Here is a 20,435-nt window from a genome sequence, read left to right as displayed (position 1 = left end):
GGGGTTAGGCAACAATCTCCAATCCAGAAACCAACAGTCCCGTCAACTGGAGATGGATGCAGAGGGAGAGGCATGGCAGATACTTTGAACGACTCTTCCCCCGATTGCGACATACTGTCAGGAGCTGACCAAATGTTCCTGTAAGAAAAACTGCAACCAGAGATACAAAGGCTTTCACTCTAGACTTTCCTGCTCAGCACTCTGCAGCTGCCTATGTGAACAGCAGTAAATGCACAATGATGTACTGTCAGGAGAAGCCACAGGAATCAGTGCTAATAGTGAGTACTCTTATTATTAGTAAGTTCTTTTTTTTATATATTTTTTGACTAAAAGTGTTATTTTATGTTGATATAAATGTTTCAATGGACTTAAAGCTATAAAAAAATCATCTGAGCATGCTTGAAAACATACATATCGACACCATGATCATTCAGATTGACCAACTACATCAATATCTATAAGAAAAATAAACTTTTGAAGGTCAATATGGCTGCCATCTTGAATAATGGCCGCCATCATGGATTTTCAAATGGCTAATCAGGCAGACTTGACTATACCCTATTTGACTGACCTGTGCAGCTCAGAAGTATGGGGCGAGTAGAGTGTTTGAATCGCGGCTGCTGATTGGCCGCCGATGATTTAAATCTACACCTTTTCTTATTTTAATACATATATATGCATATTATTAAAATGCCTTCAATACCAGCAGCCAGATTAAATATGGAATAATTTCCGTAGCTGAAGAGGTCACACCCTACTTGTCCCATACATCTCAGGTGCACAGGTCAGTCAAATAGACTATAGTAACCATTTGAGAATTCTATCTATCTATCTATTGCCAGACGCCTCAATCCCGTTTGGGGTGGCCACAAACAAATCGCCTCCAAGTCGCCCTGTCCCCCGCCATCTCACTGCCCTGCTCCCAACTCACACCCCCCTCTCTCATATACCTCTCCACCCCATCCCTCCATCTCATCCTCGGCCTCCCCCTCCCTCCTCCCCCCCCTCCACCTCACTCACATACACTCTCTTCGTCAGTCTTTCATCCTCCATCCTCTCCACATGGCCAAACCACCTCAGTGTGTTCCTCATAACGCTTCCTATCACATCCACATCCACACCACAACGCTCCTTTATATCCTCATTCGTCAGCCTGTCTCTCCACGTGACTCCACAAGCTCCTCTTAAATAACTCATTTCCACTGCTCTCACTCTTGACTTGTGTCCTTCCAACAATGTCCAAGCTTCACTTCCGTACGTTAGAGTTGGTATCACAATACTGTCATGTAGTAACTTTTTCACTTCCATGCTCACTTCCCTGTTTCTTATCACTGCTTTCAAAGAACCAGCAACCTTTCTTCCCTGCTGTACCCTTTCAAGCACTTCACCCTCCAAACCTCCATTTGAGAATTACCATGCCAAATTTGGTGCTTGTATCACCATTTGCCTGATTTTCTTGAAAAACTGCATTTACCTGCTCCACTAAAACAAGATAACGGAGTGTGTGTGAAAGGGTGGCGCCTGGGTGGGGTGTGGCAGCAACCCAGGCGGGTGGCAATGCAACTATTAGGCTGGTGCATGTGGCTGGCCGGGAAGGTTTGCTGGTTCAGTGTTGTCCTTCACACCATCACTACCCGAGCACCGGTAATAGGGTTCCAAAACATGCTCCGACACCGACACTGATCGTGTCAGTGATCCCTAACGCTTCACAAGACAACCTACAGTGGCCAGACGAGGGACAATGCGATATTTTGTGCTGATGGTCATTATTAGCCACGTCAACGGATAGCTATTGTGATTTAGTTGTTTTTTTTTGTATGTATGTATGTATGTATTAGGAAAGTACCTCAGTGTCAGTTGCTATTTGGATCAAGATTAGGTCTGCTCTCGTTTCAGCCCGGACGGATATTTTTATTTTTGGATGGTCTGTAGTCAGGTCTCACCAGTGCAAACAGTTTGATCCCTTATGGCCCTTCCGCAGAAAATCGATAATAACTGAGAAGCAACATTTTTTAAACTAGCCAGTTGTGGGTCAGGGTGAGTCACGTGATTTACTCCAGCCAATCAGCGGCTGAGGTGCTGCCTTGCTGGCCACTGTGGCCGTGGCCTTGGCAGTAACAGATGCTCTCCCATTCCTGCTCTTGTTTTTCAGGAATGTGAAGCCGATAACTAAGGTAAGGCCGTCATTTGTTAGGGTTAAGGTTGAACTGATCGGGGTCAAGGTAAGTGGGTAGGCTTGCCAACCCTCCTGGATTCGCCAGAAATCTCCCGGATTCTTGTATAAGCTCCCGTCTCCCGAAATGGATTTCTAATCTCCCGGAATCGTAGAAAAATATATTCTGTTTTCAGTAAAATGCAGTAACAGTGTAGCACTTTAATTAACTTGATATGTAATTATTTTCTAAACGTAATGTAACACGAAACGTGACAGAAGAGACAGCAATGGACGAGGTAAGTGTACACCTTCTGCACAGGATAGCTGGTGGAGACGGATCAGCTGCTGAACCCTAGTCCATCCAGTCCCGTCGTCAGTTACCAAACCTACTCCCGCCAGGCGTGACGTGTCACGGATGATAGCAGTCGCAAGTGTGCTGATGCAATCCTCCAATCTATTTTTTTTTTTATTTAAGGAAACATGAGTGATGAAACCCACCATACATACTTTCTTCCCTGAAAAATGTAGACATGGTATTCACAGTGTTAAGAAAGTTGTCCTTTGACACTGATTTTCTAAAGTTTGTTTTCGTCTACTCTTACACCTTCAAATAAAAGCTTCTCTATTTCAGGAATTAGTATATTTATTCCCGTTTATATTTTTATAGTAAAAAGTTTGTTTTACCTTAATATATAAAGTATATAAACCAGCCTGTAGTGATCAGCGAGTGATCACATTATTTCAGTCACAGTGCACTAACAAGAAACAAAAGAAATTGCAGTTGCACTTAGGATGCATCCCTATTTTGTGGTGTTTGTGTACGATCTCCCGGATTTGTAGTTCAGGTGGTTGGCAAGCCTACAAGTGGGGTCAGGGTAGGTTAATGCCTAATATGGTTTGTAACTCACTCGTTTCGGGTTGGGGGGGAGGTATTAAAAAAAATATAGGTCGTTTCAAACGGAAATTAAGGTATAAATGGAACGAATCACAGAAAACAGGAAAACCATAGATTTATCGCCAAGCCGTGTGTGTTAAATGATAAAATTGTCCAAGATGATGACATGGTGTTTGTATGGGTCTGGCAGGAAGTTTGATTTTCCTGCACATCCATCAAAGGTAAAGGTTACAGATCAAGGTTCAAGGTCAGTGTGACATGGTCAAGGTCAGAGCAGGGCTGCTGCATTCCCGGTGTGTGTGTGTGTGTTTGTGTGTGTGTGTGTGTGTGTGTGTGTGTGTGTGTGTGTGTGTGTGTGTGTGTTCTTACCTAATTGTATCTTTACAGGAATGAGTCAAGCTCGTACTGTCCCGTGTCTTAAACCATATTTATCGTACATATCCTTAAATTTCTGAATTGTTTTGGCACACACTATTTCATTCGGTAGTGCATTCCTCTGATCAATTGCTCTATTTGGGAAACTAAATTTCCTTACGTCTTTATCGCCTCTCTTCTTATGCAGTTTTTTGCAGTGTCCTCTTGCTGATGCTTCCCCATAGGTTAAGTAATCATTTATGTCTATTTTCTCCTTCCCTGATATGCATTTATATAGCATAATCATGTCACCTCTTTTCCTTCTGTCCTGTAGTGTTGGTAGATTCAGTTTATTTAGTCTTTCTTCGTAGCTTAGGTCCCTCAAGCTGGTACCCATCTTGTAGCGGCCCTTTGAACTTTTTCATCTTGTCAATGTGTTTTTTGAGATGAGGACTCCAGACTACTGATGCATACTCCAGGGTTGGTCTGATAAATGATGTTATTATCTTTCTTAGCATGTCTTCATTTATGTATGTGAATGCTATTCTCATATTTGCAAGAAGTGTATACATGTTCCGTACCTTCTCACTGTGTGTGTGTGTGTGTGTGTGTGTGTGTGTGTGTGTGTGTGTGTGTGTGTGTGTGTGTGTGTGTGTGTGTGTGTGTTTTACAGCCATCAAAATTACTACAACGAAAAAGTTATATGTTTTAGCCTGTATATTATAAAACCTATTTTCAACCAGTCTGTCTACCTCTTCCAAACACCACCAAACATTGAAATTTACAGGAGTAACCAAACAAGAGGCGATAATGCTTTGTTACTACAGCAGTGACGCTGAGTTTGGCCAGGTTTGTCTGTCTGTCTGTCTGTGTCAGTGTATGAATTATGTATGTATGTCCAGTATGTGTGAATGTCTGTCTGTATGTACGAATGGATGAATGTATTTATGTATATGCATGTACAGTACATTAACAGTAGGTTGTTAAGAAAAAAAACTATTGGATGGAACTTTACCAAATTAGTCTAATGACTGACTAGCGGAAAGAATATTTACATTTTGAAAGATCAAGATTTAAGTCAGTAAAAGACTAAGGCGGGGCCAGTGCTGCCTTGGCCAATTGTGATACAAGACGTAGTGGTGATTTTTTTTTTTCTTTTTCCAGAATTTGGGCAGGTTAGGGCGGCCACCATCCACTCATATGATGTAAGGCTACCTTCGGGTGACTTTACGCTGGATGACAAGCTACATGGATTCTTTTTAGCTCAGAAAACAATTTACTGTGTCGGATGGAAACCATGTAACCTAATGGACGCCTGTTGATTTAGTGGGTTAAGGCGCTCCAGCCGGATGTAGCCCATAAGGATTACTATTATTGCTCTTATAATGCCACTCAGGAAAGACTAACTCATCTTTATCGCTTTAAATGACCAGACTCAGTAGCCCTAACCTGGGGTCCTGCGTTACTGATGCCACACTAAAGGACTGCATGATGAACTGACAGACAGACAGACCGACAGATAGAGATACAGATATGAAATGCCCACACCCACGCAAAGCCCAGGGAGGGGTGTCGCAACACCCACCCCAGGAAGGACCCACTGCCCCACGCCCACCTGAGAAGGAAACCACGGGAAGGAGCATAGGGAAAGAGCGAGGCCCGATCGAGACAGGCTTAGGTTCCCCACGACCCTGCGCCCCCCTTCCACTCAACACGGCCACCAGCAGGAACACAATCCCGGCAGACTACATCACAGCCGGGCTAGCCCTCGCCAGGATCGGGGTGGGACCCGTCCTAGCACAGTCCCAAACAGCACCACAGTGATGGCCACTGTACACACCGGGCAGGAAGTGACGGCCACTGTACACACCGGGCAGGAAGTGACGGCCACTGTACACACCGGGCAGGAAGTGACGGCCACTGTACACACCGGGCAGGAAGTGACGGCCACTGTACACACCGGGCAGGAAGTGACGGCCACTGCACACACCGGGCAGGAAGTGACGGCCACTGTACACACCGGGCAGGAAGTGACGGCCACTGTACACACCGGGCAGGAAGTGACGGCCACTGTACACACCGGGCAGGAAGTGACGGCCACTGTACACACCGGGCAGGAAGTGACGGCCACTGTACACACCGGGCAGGAAGTGACGGCCACTGTACACACCGGGCAGGAAGTGACGGCCACTGTACACACCGGGCAGGAAGTGACGGCCACTGTATGCACCGGGCAGGAAGTGACGGCCACTGTACACACCGGGCAGGAAGTGACGGCCACTGTATGCACCAGGCAGGAAGTGACGGCCACTGTATGCACCAGGCAGGAAGTGACGGCCACTGTACACGCTGGGCAGGAAGTGACGGCCACTGTACACACCGGCCAGGAAGTGACGGCCACTGTACACACCGGCCAGGAAGTGACGGCCACTGTACACGCTGGGCAGGAAGTGACGGCCACTGTATGCACCAGGCAGGAAGTGACGGCCACTGTACACACCGCTCAGGAAGTGACGGCCACTGTACACACCGCCCAGGAAGTGACGGCCACTGTACACACCGCCCAGGAAGTGACGGCCACTGTACACGCTGGGCAGGAAGTGACGGCCACTGTATGCACTTCGGCTGCAGCCACACCTGGAACCAGCCCTGCGGTGACGGCCACTGTATGCACCGGACAGGAAGTGACAGCCACTGTACGCACTTCAGCTGGTAACCCAGGGAAAGGTAGACCCACGGTGATGGCCACTGTACGCACCAGACAGGAAGTGACAGCCACTGTACGCACTTCGGCTGGTAACCCAGGGAAAGGTAGACCCACGGTGACGGCCACTGTACGCACCGGGAAGGAAGCGACGGTCACAACATGCCCTTCGTCTGCCACCTCCTCAGGGAGCAGCCCTGCAGTGACGGCCAATGTACGCACCGGGAGGGAAGAGACGGCCACTGTTCTCTCTTCAGCTGTTATCTCTAAGGCCCATGGACCCGCGGTGACAGCCACTGTACGCACCAGGAGGGAAGGGACAGCCACTGAACACCCTTCATCCACAGCTCTCGAGACTACCCCTTTGGAGGAAGTCCCTGGCTCGGCCCACCACTCATCCAGAGGCCGAGTGGGATGCTTCTCTCTCTCTCCTAACAGGTGCAGTCCCCCAGAGGAGTTGTGGCGAGGACACATCACGAGCCCGGGGATCCATGCCCTGCAGCCTGCCCCTGGACGAAGCCTACTGCTGACGGACTCCACAAGGAAGGGACGCCACAGGCAGCTCCAGACGGCGCCCCGACCCTGCAGAGACCACAGCCCCCAGAGGGCACTCCTCAGACTCCGAGGCGTGACCTCCCCAGCCCCACCCACAAACAGCCTTCCTCCAGGAGCAGGCCGAGGCAAGCACGGCTGCTGGCCCTGTTCGGCCCCAGTCCAGAGGGCCACCATGCCAGTCGAGGCCCCATCATGAAAGGGCCTCCCTCCACGCCAACCAGCAGCCCCGTCTGGATGACATCGCCCCCGGCAGTAGTCCCGTGCCTCCTGCGGGAAGGCACACCTGACGAGCTACCTCCCACACCCGGGCACCACCTGTAGGCAGCCCAGCCCCACAGCAGCCCGGGCCAGAGTCTATCAGCCTGATTGTGTCCCCATTAACCTGTATATATATATATATATATATATATATATCATTGTCAATGTACTGTACTGATTGTAATTAAGGCAATATACGTGTAAGGTTGGTCAACCGAGTTTTTATGCCCTGTTCCTCTTGTGTATTCTAGTTCCAGTCTCGATAGAGAACCCCGGCTCAGTAACTAGTGTTCTAAGGACAAGAAGTCGGCTTAAGAACACCTAGCATAACAAGATAAATAGACAGAAGATAGATAAACAGATACATAGACAGTCAGACAGAGAGACATATTAACTTAGTTTTTACCACGGTGTTAGGCTGATGCTTTTGACATTGTGCAAGTGTGTCAGTATAGCAAAGATAAGGAAGATGTTGTTGCCTGGTTATGGTAAGTGTTGTGCTGGCGTTGCAAGTTCTCTATCGCCTTTGTTCTTTAATGTTTTCCCCTTTTCCTTTTTTGTTTTGTTTCTGGTGTCATATACTAAAAACCCTGAAAATTTATCATGTCTTTCTGTGGGGCAGAAAGTGATGAGACGTTGTTGTTGTTGTTGTTGTTGTTGTGGTGGTGGTGGTGGTGGTGGTGGATACTCTTTCATTTTGTCTTGTACTTGTTGTTGTTATTGCTGAAGATGGACGCCTTCACGTGGTGACGCTGATATACAAATGATACAAATGTCCTTCAACGCCATACCTATCCCCCGACTGCAAGAAAAGGACAACTTCAGCCTGACGTCCACCGAGTTGACGTCCATATTAGCCTGGAACCAAAACAAGAAGATGATGATGATGATGATGATGATGATGATGATGATGATGAAAGAAGAAGAAGAAGAAGATGATGATGATGATGATGATGAAAGAAGACGAAGAAGAAGAAGAGGAGGAAGAAGAGGAAGAAGAAGAAGAAGAGGAGGAGGAAGAAGAAGAAGAAGAAGAAGAAGTAGTAGAACAACAACAACAACAACCGCTTTCGTAGGCTAAAACCAAAGCCTCGGAAATGTACACGAGACACCGAGCAGCTGTACATGGAGGTGATGACGGAACCATGTTGATCATTGCTGCTGTTGTGTTGCAGTTTATTCTTTTGTCTTGTGTTTTCCTCAGTGCTCTTACCTCTATCGTAGACCAAAACAAAAACCATGGAATTTTATGCTGTGTCCCGAAACAGCTTTTGTCTGGATGAAGGAAATGGTGTTGATGATGATACCTGTTGTGTTGGATTTTTTTCATTTTATCTTTTCTGCCTTCTGCATACCGCTGTCGTCGACTTAAGGGGAAAAAAAGAAAAAAAAAGGAAATATCTGCTAAAGCCCCTGAGCCATTTTTAAAAATACAACTGATATAACAAAACGGAGGTAATTTCTGTCACTGTTTTGGAAGTTATATACCTTGTTTCTTTTGCATCTTTTCTTTCCTCTTCGGACCACTTTTGTAGACTATTAAGAACAGAAAGAAACCGTTATACTTTGCGGTAGGGTACCTGAGCACTCCATCTCTAAACAGCAGAAGGTGGGAAGACGGTGTTGGTGTGTTGTTAGCTGTGGTGTTGCTTGTTGTTTTCCGTAGTTTCTTTCCCTCGTTGTTTGTACAGATATCGGATGCTTAAATAACGTGGAAGTTGACGGTCGTGAACCACTAAGTCGCTTCACCAGACGGAAGGCAATGGCTGGACTTTTTTTTTTTTTTTTTTTTAAGGGGGAAGGGGGTTTATGGTCATTGGATCGTTATCTCTTTTTTATCGCTACTTCAATGGTCACTGCTCCTCTGAACTGTCTGCTTGCATCCCTTCACCACTACGACGGGCGCGTAGCACCCGTCTAGCAACCAACTCCCATCCCTTTTCTCTCCAACTCTCTGATGCAAGAGTTAACCGATACTCAAAGTCCCTCATTTATGCAACAGATCAACTCTGGAACTGTCTCCCTCTGTCCGTATTTCCTACTTCCTATGATCTCCAGTCTTTCAAACCTAGTGTGTCCAGACATCTCGAAATGAACGGATCTTGAATTTGGCTCACTGTTGTATTGTTTTTGTTTTTTTTCTTGGAAGGAACGGTTTGCGGGCTCCTAGTCTTTGGTTCCTTCTTCCTTGCATTAAAAAAAAAAATTCCTCTTTTCTTGTCCTTCTTACCGCTATCGTACCGCAGTTTTTACTTAAACGTCATAGGCCGAGAAAACACTTAGAAACGATACTTACGAATCCCTGTGTGTCCCTGCATCAGACGAACGAGAATTGCCAGACGAGAAAGGTTACTGTTTGGTGGTGATAGTATTTACTGTGGTGGTGATAGTATTTGCTGTGGTGGTGATAGTATTTGCTGTGGTGGTGAGAGTATTTGCTGTGGTGATAGTATTTGCTGTGGTGATAGTATTTGTTGTGGTGGTGATCGTATTTGCTGTGGTGGTGATAGTATTTGCTATGGTGGTGATAGTATTTCCTGTGGTGGTGATAGTAATTGCTGTGGTTGTGATAGTATTTGCTGTGGTGATGATAGTATTTGCTGTGGTGGTGATAGTAATAGTTGTGGTGATAGTATTAGCTGTTGTGGTGATAGTATTAGCTGTTGTGGTGATAGCATTTGCTGTGGTGGTGACAGTATTTGCTGTGGTGGTGATAGTATTGGCTTTGGTGGTGATAGTATTTGCTTTGGTGGTGATATCATTTGCTGTGGTGGTGATATCATTTGCTGTGGTGGTGATAGTTTTGCTGTGGTGGCGGTGATAGTATTTGCTGTGGTGGCGGTGATAGTATTTGCTGTGGTTTTGATAGTATTTGCTGTGGTGGTGATAGTAATTGCTGTGGTGATAGTATTAGCTGTTGTGGTGATAGTATTAGCTGTTGTGGTGATAGCATTTGCTGTGGTGGTGATAGCATTTGCTGTGGTGGTGATAGTATTTGCTGTGGTGGTGATAGTATTTGCTTTGGTGGTGATAGTATTTGCTTTGGTGGTGATATCATTTGCTGTGGTGGTGATAGTATTTGCTGTGGTGATAGTATTTGCTGTGGTGGTGATAGCATTTGCTGTGGTGGTGATAGCATTTGCTGTGATGGTGATAGCATTTGCTGTGGTGGTGATAGTATTTGCTGTGGTGGTGATAGTATTTGCTGTGGTGGTGATAGTATTTGCTGTGGTGGTAGTAGTAGTAGTTGTTCCTTAGGCTGTCTGGCCGAACAGCCCCGAATCCCTTAGGAAGGCCATGGCCGAGACCGGGCTATCCCTCAGAGCTCTCAAAGAGTGTATGTTGTGTTGTTGGCGTAGGTGATTGTGTGCAATGCAGTCTTCCATAATGTGCTTAACAGTATGGGGTGCTGTGTTGCATCCTGGACAGGCATCAGCGATGGAGTTATCCAGCCTCTTCTGGTAGCTTAAGAGGGCTGGATGGTGCCCACATCTCAGCCTGGCCAGGTGGACCCTGTCCTCACGAGGAAGATAAGATTAAGAAGGGTGGATGTCAGGAGGCCGTGCATGCAGCTGTGTGTAGTCTTTAAGTGACTGAATGGAGCGGCGAGTGATCTGAGTGTAGATATGCTTCTCGAAGCTGGGCTGAGGTGGGCGAGGAGGGAGAGATGACAGTATTTGCGTATGGTATCGTGTGCTGGGTGTTGTTTTGATGTTCCTTGGTGTGGGTGGATGTGCTGCCATGTACTATAGTGGATGTTGTGGGTTTGTGGAGGCTGCAGCAAGAAACTGGGTGCCTCTCATGTCTAGGTGATCCTTGACTTTGAGGACTTTGGTTTCTTGATGTAGGTGGTCTGTGGGTGTAGTAGCTGTGCAGCCTGTGATTATTTTTAGGGCCTTGTACTGTATGGTCTGTAGTGTGTTGTAGTGTGTTTTGGTGAGGTTAGAAGCCCAGGCAGGGCTTGCATAATTCATCACTGAACGTATGTATTGTTTGTATACTGTGGTGGTGGTTTCTTTGTTGTGTCCGAATGTTGTATGGGCAAGTGACTTCAAAGCATTGAGTCTTGGTGTTATTTTATTTTTAATGTTTGTGATGTGTTGTTTAAAAGACATTGATGTATTGTATGTTACACCAAGGATTTTGGGTGTGTGTGTGTGTGGTAGGGGAGTGTTGTTTATGGTAAGGTGTGGGGTGTGACTGTGTTCTGCTGTCCAGTTTGTGAGAAGAGTCACTGTAGATTTGGCTGGAGCTATTTTGAGCCTGTTTGTGGTGAACCATTCGCGTAGTGTGTTGAGGTAAGGTTGAATGATGTGTGCAGCTGTGTTTGCGTTTTGGTGTGTACATGTAAGTGTTATGTCATCTGCATAGGAAGCTATGTGTATCTGTGGTATGTGGGTACGTCGTGCATGTATAGATTAAAGAGTGTAGGGGACAAAACAGATCCTTGGGGGACGCCGTTTGTGAAGTTTCTGATGTTAGAAGACTGACCGGCAAATGTTACGTGTGCACATCTGCCTGTTAAGTAGTTTGCCAGCCATCTTTTTGTATTATTGTGCATGTTTGTGTTGAGTATTTTGTTTGTGAGGTTGCGGCGGGGGATGGCATCAAAAGCATTGCTAATGTCTAGTGTGACTAGGAGTGTTCTGTGTGGTGGCCTAGCTGAATTCATGCCATCGAAAACTCTCTGTGTAAGGTCTGTAAGAAGGGTGTTTGTGGAGTGTGGTGGCCTAAAGCCATGTTGTGACTGGGCTAGGGGAATGTGGGGTGTGACTAGTTGTAGCATCAGTCGTTCAGTGACTTTAGACGGGGTGCAGAGGAGTGTGATGGGGCGATGTGAGGAGGGTAACGTGGGGTCTTTGTTGGGTTTAGGGATAGTGATGATATTGCCATGCTTCCAGATGTTGGGTATTATGTTGTGTGAGTAGCTGTGGTTTGATGTGTTGGTGAGTGCTTGTATGCCTTGTGGTCCTAGGTGTTTAAGGTGAATGTTGCTTATGTTGTCTGGTCCACAGGCAGATGAGTGCTTGAGGTTGTTAATGATGTGCTTCGTCTGGTTGTAAGTGAAAGGTGCATAGTCTGGGTCTGTGGGGAACTGTCTCTTACGTCGGATGATACATCGGTCTTCGGGATGGGGGTTTAGATGGCTGACTTGTGAAAAGTGATTGATGAGAGTTTTTGCTTGTTGTTTGTTTGAGGGTATGGTGTCTGTTGTTGTGATGGCAGCGTGTGATTGTGTGGTGCTGCTGTTGGAAAGTGTGACGCTGTTTAGTGTTTTGTAGAGTTTGCTGATGTTTGTTTTGTGGTCAAGTGTTTGGAGGTAATTTTTCCAGTTTAGTGTTTGCTGTTCTGATATTTTACTGTTTATCTGAGTGTTGAGTTCTTGTATTTGTTGTATGGTGTCTTGTGTATGGGGTGTTGGGGAGTGTCGCAGTGTGTCCCGTAGTCTGATGAGGCCTTGAATTTCTGGTGTGAAGTTGGGGTTGTGTCTCTTTCTGTTGCCTCTAGGGATGTGTCTTTTGTCTGCGTTTGGTATGATTGTATTGAAAGTGTGCACAGCGGTGTTGATGTTTGTGATGGGTGTAGTGTTTAGAGTTTCGAAATGTTGTTCTGTTTCAGTTACAAAGGCCTCCCAGTTGGCTCTCTTATAATTAGTGTATGTGTGTTTGTGGCCAGCTGGGGTGATTCTGGTTTTGGTAGTGATGATGATTGGGAGGTGATCAGAACCTAGGGTTCTGACCACTCTCCATGATGTACTGGGAGCGAGGTTTGGGGAGCAGAAGGTGATGTGTGCAGATGATGGGAGATAGTATTTGCTGTGGTGGTGATAGTATTTGTTGTGGTGGTGATAGTATTTGGTGTGGTGGTGATAGTATTTGTTGTGGTGGTGATAGTATTTGCTGTGGTGGTGATAGTATTTGTTGTGGTGGTGATAGTATTTGTTGTGGTGGTGATAGTATTTGTTGTGGTGGTGATAGTATTTGTTGTGGTGGTGATAGTATTTGTTGTGGTGGTGATAGTATTTGTTGTGGTGGTGATAGTATTTGTTGTGGTGGTGATAGTATTTGCTGTGGTGGTGATAGTATTTGCTGTGGTGGTGATAGTATTTGCTGTGGTGGTGATAGTATTTGCTGTGGTGGTGATAGTATTTGCTGTGGTGGTGATAGTATTTGCTGTGGTGGTGATAGTATTTGCTGTGGTGGTGATAGTATTTGCTGTGGTGGTGATAGTATTTGCTGTGGTGGTGATAGTATTTGCTGTGGTGGTGATAGTATTTGCTGTGGTGGTGATAGTATTTGCTGTGGTGGTGATAGTATTTGCTGTGGTGGTGAAAGTATTTGCTGTGGTGGTGAAAGTATTTGCTGTGGTGGTGATGGTATTTGCTGTGGTGGTGATAGTATTTGCTGTGGTGCTGCTAGTTACTCGTTACTCTTGGTTACTCGTCTTACCGCTGTTGCAGACTTTAGACAAACGAATACACTTGGAAATTTGCCTCAAGAGTCCTTTTGCCTCACTTGGCCAGACGAGCGAGGCCATGTTGTTTTGGTGGTGATGTTCGGTGACCTCTCCTTGTTTGCTATCACAGGCTACAACACACACACACACACACACACACACACAGAGTCCCTCTTCCTCCCTCCCAGTAACACATGCACAGCCACGCCCACTGAGGCCACTCCCCCTGCACCAATCCCCTCCCCCCCATCTCCCTCTCTCTCTCACAATACAAACACGTGTCTCGTCTAGATTATCACCATCCCACATCACTATTCACCATCACACCCACTATCACCATCACTAGTGGTCTAAGTAAACATCATCACAATCATCATCATCACCACAAACCTGCATCACCATCACAAACCTACATCACCACTACCACCATCATCATTAACACCAACACAAACCTACATCACCACTACCACCATCATCATTAACACCATCACAAACCTACATCACCACTACCACCATCATCATTAACACCATCACAAACCTACATCACCACTACCACCATCATCATTAACACCAGCACAAACCTACATCACCACTACCACCATCATCATTAACACCAACACAAACCTACATCACCACTACCACCATCATCATTAACACCATCACAAACCTACATCACCACTACCACCATCATCAGCATCATCATTAACACCAACACAAACCTACATCACCACTACCACCATCATCATTAACACCATCACAAACCTACATCACCACTACCACCATCATCATTAACACCAACACAAACCTACATCACCACTACCACCATCATCATTAACACCATCACAAACCTACATCACCACTACCACCATCATCATTAACACCAACACAAACCTACATCACCACTACCACCATCATCATTAACACCAACACAAACCTACATCACCACTACCACCATCATCAGCATCATCATTAACACCAACACAAACCTACATCACCACTACCACCATCATCATTAACACCAACACAAACCTACATCACCACTACCACCATCATCAGCATCATCATTAACACAACACCATTAGCTACATTATATGAGTCACCACTATGTTACATCATCACAAGCTACAGGACAGGTACACGTAGGAGGCGAGGTGAAGTAAGGTGCAGCGGCCTGGCACCGCTACACCTGGACACAGTTCCAGCCAGCTACGCTTGCCGTCTCCTTTTCTGTCTTTAAAATCCTCGTTCTGCTGTTTTTCTCGCTTTTTTTCTTGTTATTGTCCTTCCGCCTATCACACATTTATTCTTCTGTCTTTCTTGTTTGTGTCGTCGCCCATTTCCTTATTACAGTCAACAGGAGATGTAGCAGACAAAAGGAAGTAAAGGTGGAGCGGCTTAGAACTCTATTACAGTTGTTCTGATACTGAGCTGACACCTCTCTGTCCTTCAGCCTTTCTATAGTTTTTTTCTTTTTCCTAGTTGTTGTTCTACTTGTCATCTCTTTGCTTAATCTATTTTTTTCCTCATTTTTGTCATATTCTGCCATGTTTGATGTCTCGCCTTTCTTTCTTCGTTTCATTCTTTCATTCCCCATTTCTTTTTTTTCTTTTTTGTCCTCGTTTTCTCTCTTTTCTATTTTCTTTCTCTCATCCACTTTTCTTCTTTCTTTCTCTGCTTCTTTTCTCATTTCTTTTTCCGTGGCTTCATTCATCAGTTATTCTCGTACCTTCTCACAGTTGTTATTTCTTTTCCACTTTTTCTTTCTCCAACATTCTTCAGCATCAAAAACTACAGGAGAAGTAGGAAACGATTTGACGTGTGCTGTGTTCAGTACTGACATACTGTACATCATTATCATCATTTTTGAGTAGTAGGGGTAGGCAGCCCCGCCCAGGGAAGTACTACCGCCAAGGTTACGGAAGACTCAAGGAATTGCCTGGATTCCATTTTCTCTCCTAGGCCTTGGTAGCTGGTTACACATCTTTCTGCCTCACACACCAGAGGACATCAGGCTGCCCTCTTTACACAACACACACATCCACATTATATTACATTACCTTAAACCAGCTATCCTCTCTCCAGAAAACACCGATCTTGTCATTACATATCATACCCATTCCAAACACATCCCTGCTCTCCCCCCATAAAAAGAACCATGGCTGCTGCTATACTGGGAATCAGTGCGCTGGTTTCTCGGGTGACCACCATCGGCAGGGCTGGGTTGTCTGCACAGGGCCCTCCCGGTCGTCATCAAGCCACTGTGCCGCCTCCAGTGTTGCGGCGCCCTAAATCTGCTCGTCAGTGCAGTAAAATTTTCTTTTGCAATATTAGGGGACTTCACTCCAACATCAACTCTGTTCAAAATTTCCTCCAGTTGGAATCCCCTGATCTGCTATTTTTGACAGAGACACAAGTAAGCTCCACCTCTGATTTACCTAGATTTAATTTTCCTGGTTATATCTTGATTCAAAATTTCAGACCCAAAGGAGGCGTATGTTGCCTTGCTAAATCAGAAATTGCCCTGGAGGAGATTACTGCATTTAATTGTCCTTTTTTCGATTAAATTCTTTTTGGTAAAATTAAGTATTTCTGTTGTGTTTATCGTTCCCCTAATGCCCCTTCAGAGCCAAGTTTATTTAACTCTCTGTCTTCACAACTAAGTGTCCTCAACATTAATACTGCATCAGAAATTACTATTCTGGGTGATTTTAATGTCCATAATGTCGAATGGCTCACTTATTCACCCAGAACTGATGACTCTGGTCTTGAATGTGAGCTATTTGCAGACTCATTTAATCTCACCCAGTTAGTCAGTCAACCCACCCGTGTACCAGACAACCCCGATCAAAATCCACACCTATTGGACTTGTTTCTAACAACCAATTCAGATAATTATAATGTCGAAGTGAAGTCCCCCCTCGGATCCTCGGATCATTGTCTGATTCAAGCCACCAGTTTAACACCTACCACACCCTCCTGCTCTGAACAGGTCGTGGTGACTAAATGGCACTACGACAGGGCAGACTGGGAGGGACTCCATAATTTTTTCATGGACGTTCCTTGGACCTCCTTTTTCTCCCAAGATGCAAATGCCACATTGGGCCACATACAGGATTTCATTAAAGTCGGCATGGAAACATTCATTCCCCATCATAGTTACAGAAAAAGATGTAATTCTCCTAAATGGTTTGACCACAATTGTGCTAGAGTAACAGAACATAAAACAATAGCCTATAACACTTATACAAGGACCAAAACCAAAGAAGCCTTTAACTATTATAAAAATATCAGAAACCATGCCAAAACTATTATCAATCTTTCTAAATCAAACTTTCTACATAGACAAGCTAACAAACTACTAAACAATCCAAATGATAACAAAATATTCTGGTCAACCCTTAATTCATTCAAAACTAACTTCACTACCACCTCTTCCATTCCACCGTTACAGTCCCCCAATGGAAATCTAGTAAGTGACCCACGTGGAAAAGCCAACCTTCTTGTTGACATTTTTTCAACAAACTCAACCCTAAATTCAGAAAATCATAATATTCCTCTACTTGATTTTGATTCCCCTCAAATACCTCCTTTCATGATTCACACCAGATACGTACAAGCCGTATTATAGAATCTATCAGCAGACAAAGCTACTGGTCCAGATGAAATTCCTTCAATAGTACTTAAAAATTGCTCCTCAGTGTTGGCTCCTGTATTAGCAAAATTTTTCCGCTTATGCATCCGTACCTCAATTTTTCCAGCCCCTTGGAAAGAAGCAAATATCCATCCTGTTCCTAAAAAGGAGGCAACTTCTGATCCATCAAACTATAGACCAATTGCAATAACTTCCATTCTCGGTAAAGTTTTTGAGTCGCTAATTAACAAACACATAGTCAAGCATCTAGAACTCAATAAATTGATTAATGATCGGCAGTATGGATTTATACAGGAACGTTCAACTGTAGATATTCTTTGCCTTCTTACCCATCAGATTAACAAAACAACAGACCAACATGGTGAAACACACACAGTAGCACTTGATATTTCAAAAGCATTTGACAGAATATGGCACCAGGCCTTATTGTCTAAGTTGTCATACTATGGCCTTGCATCACTGGTTCCTCTAATTTCTTCTTACCTTCACAGTAGAAAAATACGGGTCATTGTAGATGGAATTTATTCTCAGTTTCATTCCATAAATGCTGATGTACCTCAGGGATCAGTTTTGGAGCCAACCCTCTTTCTCATCCATATAAATGACCTCATATCTGTCACTCACAACCCAATACACTCTTATGCTGATGACTCGACCCTTCATAGTTCTTTCACATTTAGTTCCTCCTTTACACAATTTGATATTATAAATTCCCAAATAAACACAGCAATTTCTCTGAACCAGGACCTTTCTAAAATTAATCAATGGGGACAAACAAATCTGGTCTCATTTAATGCTCAGAAAACTAAATTCATTAATTTCTCCAACAGAAAGAATCACTCAGACTCTCACATAATTTTATATGATGTCAGTATTCCCATATCCACTACAACTGATATCCTAGGTGTTACTCTAAACCCCAACCTAAGCTGGACAGCTTGTGTTAAATCCCTTGCTAAAAATGCTTCTAAAAAACTGGGACTTATGTGCGTTCTCAGATCGAATACTGTTCACCACTGTGGAGTGGATGTGGAGCGGTTGCATTGAGGCAGTTGGACAAAATTCAAAATAAAGCCACTAGATTAATCAATAATCCTGCCATAACGCAGGACCTTCCTCCGTTATCAGTACGTATGAATATTGCTTCTTTAGCACTATTTTATCGATATTTTTACCGTAAGTGCTCTAACGAACTGGTTTCAATTGTGTCTCCCCTTCACATTTTCTCCCGAAATACTCGGGCAGCTGGGAGCGCCCATGAACTCACACTCTCTCCCCCACAATGCAGAACCTCTGCTTATCAAAATTCATTTATCCCCAGAACTACTACTCTCTGGAATTCACTTCCTGGGAGTTGTTTCCCACATACATTTAATCCTCTCAATTTTAAATCCAATTGTTATAAGTATTTTATGAATGGAGGATGCCTTTAGGCACATGGACTTATTTTTTTTTTCCTTTGTTTTTCTTTGCTCCATTCATTATAAAAAAAAAAAAATCATAACGTCATAATTACTATCATATCCATCCTAAACGTCATAATTACCATCACATCCATCCTAAATAACTATCAGCATCACCATCATCACTATCACCACCAGCACCATTAGCTACATAAGATCAAAGCCACCACTATATTACTGCATCACAAGCTACAAGAGAGGCAGGAGGCAAGATGGACTAAGGTGGGGCGGTCTGAGGCCGGTATTCTTGTGCGGTTAAGGAACCTCCCTAACACCTCTTCCTTACCGATTTATTTTTGGATACGGCTGGCTAATATCATTTTGTAGGTTATTTATGCAGGATATGGTGATATTAGCATGATTTAAGTAACAGAAGGGGACAGCACAGTGTGATAAGTAAAATAAGTCGCTTAGGAAGAGGTGATAGGGAGCTACCTTAACTGACGAGAATACGGGCCCAGGACTCTTCACAGGAGTACCAAGTTCCATCCAACTATGACTTTCGGTCTCCTATGCTGTCTTTCTCCTCTTGTGACTTTCTTCCTCTCTGTTTTCTTTGTAACTCTATTTCCGACTCTGTTGTGTTGTTGCCGTCTCTCTCCACAATATTACAGGAACGCAGTTTATAAGACACGTAGGAGGCGAGATGAAGTCAAGTGGAGAGGCCTGGGACTCTACTACACATGGACCGATTTTAGGCCCTTCTGCCTGTCTCCTTTCCTTCATTTACCTTTCTCCTTTCTTCTGGCCTGTCTTTAATTTTACTTAATCTAATCCTCTTCCATATCTTTCTCATCTTTCTTGCTTATTTTCTTTCCTTTGATTCTATTTCTCATGTACATTCTTTTTTCTTTCTTCTTTTCTCTCTCCTCTCTCTTCTGTCTTCAAACACCCATTAGACCATTCTTTTCTCCTCTCTTTAACCGTTCTTCTTTTCCCCTTTAGTTTTCTCTTTCTTTCTCCCCTTCTATATTTCTTTTTATGATTTTCGTTCTTTCCTTCTCCAGTACATTACAGCAAAATAAGCATCATGAGGGGTAGGAAGGGAGGTGATATAAGATTATCATCACTAGCAACCATCTACCCTACATCACCATCATCATTATCAATACGACTAGCATTATTTTCATCAAATTGAATTTACATCACAATCACCATCATCACCATCACCATCACTGTCACCTCCACCACCATTAGCTACATTGCGTCTAATTCACTACTATTTAACATCATCACAAGCTACAAGAGAGGTAGGAGACAAGATGAAGTAAGGTGGAGCGGCCTGGCACTCCACAACAGGTGTATCCAGTTCAATACGTCACCTTATTTCTCTGATGTTTCCTTTTCTTTCCTTCATTCCTTCATCATCCTTCTCATTTTTATTCTTTCCCTTTTCTTCCTTACAATTTTTCATTCTTTTCTTTTCCTCATTGTACTGTCCTTACCTTTTCTCACTTTTTTCTGGTGGTTATTTAATGGCTTATATTTTCCTTTATTACGTTTCTTTCTCCTTTCATTCATCCCTTACTTTTTCCTTATCGCTCTCACTCCTTTCTTTTTTTTTTCCGTTCTTCTTCCACTAAATTCCTTCAACAGAACCTACAAGATAGGCAGGAGGCGAGGTGAAGAAAGGTGGAGCGTCCTGGCACTCTACTACACCTGTACCCAGTCAACACCTTTGACAATTTATATTTCATTTTCCTTTTTTCTTCCCTCCTCCTTACAATAATATTTTGCTTTAGTCTCATTTCTTTTCTTAGTTTCCGTCTTTCTCTTCCCCTCTGCTTTCCTTTCTTCTCTTTCATTTCCTCTCCCTCCTGCTTCCATTCATTCTCCCTCTATTCTCTTTTACTTTTTCTTTTCTTGCTCACTTCATTTCCTTATTGCTGTCTGCTGTCTGTCTTCATTATATCACAGCCGTAGACGCACAAACCAAGGTGCAG

This window comes from Coenobita brevimanus, chromosome 82 (genome assembly GCF_032717465.1).
Source record: "Coenobita brevimanus isolate Jiangsu-jjx chromosome 82, ASM3271746v2, whole genome shotgun sequence".
NCBI lineage: Eukaryota > Metazoa > Arthropoda > Malacostraca > Decapoda > Coenobitidae > Coenobita > Coenobita brevimanus.
Note: the sequence above shows the minus strand (reverse complement) of the source record.